Here is a 4,697-nt window from a genome sequence, read left to right as displayed (position 1 = left end):
CTGGACATCAAGGATGCTTACCTCCATGTCCCAATTTGCCCTTCTCACCAAGGGTACCTCAGGTTTGTGGTACAGAACTGTCACTATCAGTTTCAGACGCTGCCGTTTGGATTGTCCACGGCACCCCGGGTCTTTACCAAGGTAATGGCCGAAATGATGATTCTTCTTCGAAGAAAAGGCGTCTTAATTATCCCTTACTTGGACGATCTCCTGATAAGGGCAAGGTCCAGAGAACAGTTAGAGGTCGGAGTAGCACTATCTCAAGTAGTACTACGACAGCACGGATGGATTCTAAATATTCCAAAATCGCAGCTGATTCCGACGACACGTCTGCTGTTCCTAGGAATGATTCTGGACACAGTACAGAAAAAGGTGTTTCTCCCGGAAGAGAAAGCCAGGGAGTTATCCGACCTAGTCAGGAACCTCCTAAGACCAGGCCAAGTGTCAGTACATCAATGCACAAGGGTCCTGGGAAAGATGGTGGCTTCTTACGAAGCGATTCCATTCGGCAGAGTCCACGCAATAACTTTTCAGTGGGATCTGCTGGACAAATGGTCCGGATCGCATCTTCAAATGCATCAGCGGATAACCCTGTCTCCAAGGACAAGGGTGTCTCTCCTGTGGTGGTTACAGAGTGCTCATCTCCTAGAGGGCCGCAGATTCGGCATTCAGGATTGGGTCCTGGTGACCACGGATGCCAGCCTGAGGGGCTGGGGAGCAGTCACACAGGGAAGAAATTTCCAGGGCTTGTGGTCAAGCATGGAAACGTCACTTCACATAAATATCCTGGAACTCAGGGCCATTTACAATGCCCTAAGTCAGGCAAGACCTCTGCTTCAGGGTCAGCCGGTGTTGATCCAGTCGGACAACATCACGGCAGTCGCCCACGTAAACAGACAGGGCGGCACAAGAAGCAGGAGGGCAATGACGGAAGTGGCAAGGATTCTTCGCTGGGCGGAAAATCATGTGATAGCACTGTCAGCAGTGTTCATTCCGGGAGTGGACAACTGGGAAGCAGACTTCCTCAGCAGACACGATTTTCACCCGGGGGAGTGGGGACTTCACCCAGAAGTCTTCCACATGATTGTGAACCGTTGGAAAAAACCAAAGGTGGACATGATGGCGTCCCGCCTCAACAAAAAACTGGACAGATATTGCGCCAGGTCAAGGGACCCTCAGGCAATAGCTGTGGACGCTCTGGTAACACCGTGGGTGTACCAGTCAGTGTATGTGTTCCCTCCTCTTCCTCTCATACCAAAAGTACTGAGAATCATAAGAAGGAGATGAGTAAAGACTATACTCGTGGCTCCGGATTGGCCAAGAAGGACTTGGTACCCGGAAATTCAAGAGATGCTCACGGAAGACCCGTGGCCTCTACCTCTAAGAAAGGACCTGCTCCAGCAGGGACCATGTCTGTTCCAAGACTTACCGCGGCTGCGTTTGACGGCATGGCGGTTGAACGCCGGATCCTGAAGGAAAAAGGCATTCCGGATGAAGTCATCCCTACCCTGATCAAAGCCAGGAAGGATGTGACCGTACAACATTATCACCGTATTTGGCGAAAATATGTTGCGTGGTGCGAGGCAAGGAAGGCCCCTACAGAGGAATTTCAACTGGGTCGATTCCTGCATTTCCTGCAAACAGGACTGTCTATGGGCCTAAAATTAGGGTCCATTAAGGTTCAAATTTCGGCCCTGTCAATATTCTTCCAAAAAGAACTAGCTTCTGTTCCTGAAGTTCAGACGTTTGTCAAGGGAGTACTGCATATACAGCCTCCTTTTGTGCCTCCAGTGGCACCTTGGGATCTCAATGTAGTTTTGGGGTTCCTAAAATCACATTGGTTTGAACCACTCACCACTGTGGACTTAAAATATCTCACATGGAAAGTGGTAATGCTGTTAGCCCTGGCTTCAGCCAGGCGTGTTTCAGAATTGGCGGCTTTATCCTATAAAAGCCCTTACCTAATTTTTCATACGGACAGGGCAGAATTGAGGACTCGTCCTCAATTTCTCCCTAAGGTGGTTTCAGCATTTCACTTAAACCAGCCTATTGTGGTGCCTGCGGCTACTAGGGACTTGGAGGATTCCAAGTTACTGGACGTAGTCGGGGCCCTGAAAATATATGTTTCCAGGACGGCTGGAGTCAGAAAATCTGACTCGCTGTTTATCCTGTATGCACCCAACAAGTTGGGTGCTCCTGCTTCTAAGCAGACTATTGCTCGTTGGATTTGTAGTACAATTCAGCTTGCACATTCTGTGGCAGGCCTGCCACAGCCAAAATCTGTAAAAGCCCATTCCACAAGGAAAGTGGGCTCATCTTGGGCGGCTGCCCGAGGGGTCTCGGCTTTACAACTTTGCCGAGCAGCTACTTGGTCAGGGGCAAACACGTTTGCTAAATTCTACAAACTTGATACCCTGGCTGAGGAGGACCTGGAGTTCTCTCATTCGGTGCTGCAGAGTCATCCGCACTCTCCCGCCCGTTTGGGAGCTTTGGTATAATCCCCATGGTCCTTTCGGAGTCCCCAGCATCCACTAGGACGTTAGAGAAAATAAGAATTTACTTACCGATAATTCTATTTCTCATAGTCCGTAGTGGATACTGGGCGCCCATCCCAAGTGCGGATTGTCTGCATTACTTGTACATAGTTATTGTTACAAAAATCGGGTTATTGTTGTTGTGAGCCATCTTTTCAGAGGCTCCTCTGTTATCATGCTGTTAACTGGGTTCAAATCACAAGTTGTACGGTGTGATTGGTGTGGCTGGTAAGAGTCTTACCCGGGATTCAAAATCCTTCCTTATTGTGTACGCTCGTCCGGGCACAGTATCCTAACTGAGGCTTGGAGGAGGGTCATAGGGGGAGGAGCCAGTGCACACCAGGTAGTCCTAAAGCTTTTTACTTTTGCGCCCAGTCTCCTGCGGAGCCGCTATTCCCCATGGTCCTTTCGGAGTCCCCAGCATCCACTACGGACTATGAGAAGTAGAATTATCGGTAAGTAAATTCTTATTATAAGGAGTTTTTCCATTCCCCAAACCAAGTCATCTAGAACTCGTGTTGGCGTGGGAACATTACCTGTTTTACTCTCATTAAATATTTTTAGGCATAAATCATTTCTTTTAGTCGTACGATCATTGTTTCCAAACATATTTGTTTGGTACTGGATATCTTAGCCCACCAGGCTGCTATACAAATATACCAATAAAAAAAATTTGCAAAAAGAAAGTATAGCGCCACTTGTGAGGTAAAAATCTCAGTAAAACTATGTAAACGAATTATAAAATTTCAATAAAAAGCTAAAAGCCCACGTAACCTTATGAAATGGTGTCAGTCCGACCCTAAAAATGTAACACTGGTATACTATTGTTAAAAAGTATAAGAAATGGGGGGATAGGGGTACCGGCGACAAGTGTGGCTAAAAACAAAGTTTTTGTATGCTTTAAAAAAGCCAAAAGATATTATAAAATTATAAAAATAAATTTTTAATATATACGAGAGTAAAAACAGTTTCAAAAATGGTTTTAAAATACAAGGAAATTTTTTCATATAAAACTATACGAGAAATAAAAGAATAGGACTTCAAACTTAACTTGAAAACAGTGGGTGGTCAGTACAGGCCCAACGCGTTTCGTCTCAGCAGACTTCTTCAAGGGGTAGGGACAGAATGAAGCTGCATGTCTATTTATACCCATATCACTTAGTTAGAGGGTTGTGACATCATAATAGATCATGTGATATAATTATACATTATACGTTACAAAAGTTAACAAAGCTCATTTCACATCAAAGCTAGAGTAAGAACCAGGTCAGATATACTTAATATTACTAAAAACGAGTGGATTACATCAGTAAAAAAAACATTTAAAATCATCCACAGTGCAATTTGGAGTCACTTCCGCCACACTTCCGGTGACGGAGGACTCCGCTCGTCACTTCTGCCCCACTTCCGGCGGTGACTGCACATGCGCCCGCGGTGGCTCCCGGCTTCACAGGTCCCATTGCGCATGCGCCCGCGGCTGTTCTGAGCTGCTTCTAGACAGAGGGAGGTGTTCTGGCTTCTTAAACTGCATCAGACAGAGTCCATTTTGTGTGGGATGCTTGGAATACTTTTCAATAGGGCTGCGGCGGCCATCTTTAAGTAGATACGCGGACACTCCTAGGATCCAGGCACATCGGTTTCCATAGCAACGGGTTACATACATGGAATAATAGAAACAAGTAGTAATATATATAAATATTGACCATATAGCAGCACCAATATAGAATCACATATTTTAGTGACAACCTGGTTCTTGGTGTCATGGTGTCTGTTAAAATTCACGTACAGTCAAACCACACTGGTACGCCCAATCTCACCTGATCTTGGAAGCTAAGCAGTGTCCGGGCCTGACCAGTACCAGGGAGGGAGACTACCTGGGAAGATCAGGTACTGTATTGATGAAAGACGATTTCCAATGAATATTCACCAAATAACAGCACCAGTAAAGAATCACGTAGTTTGGTAATTTTAATATCACAGTTTATTAATATTCGGATACACTGTTCCCTCTGATGTACTTATACAGAGCCTCATGCACCTGTTTTATATATATATATATATATATATATATATATTTATATTTTTTTTCATAGTCACGGGGCGTATCATCTAAATAATCCTTACGGTTATATTTGCACTATTATTATCATTAGTAATATCTTA

At 45.2% G+C, this 4,697-nt stretch overlaps 1 pseudogene; it reads left to right on the top strand.

Annotated features, from left to right (window-relative positions):
- The first annotated feature begins 4,314 nt into the window (after window positions 1–4,314).
- Window positions 4,315–4,433, top strand: LOC134964885 (5S ribosomal RNA; annotated as a pseudogene).
- The last annotated feature ends 264 nt before the right edge of the window (window positions 4,434–4,697 follow it).

This window comes from Pseudophryne corroboree, chromosome 9 (genome assembly GCF_028390025.1).
Source record: "Pseudophryne corroboree isolate aPseCor3 chromosome 9, aPseCor3.hap2, whole genome shotgun sequence".
Lineage (NCBI taxonomy): Eukaryota > Metazoa > Chordata > Amphibia > Anura > Myobatrachidae > Pseudophryne > Pseudophryne corroboree.
The sequence above is the reverse complement of the archived record's forward strand: the minus strand, read 5'-3'. Positions and strand labels throughout refer to the sequence as shown.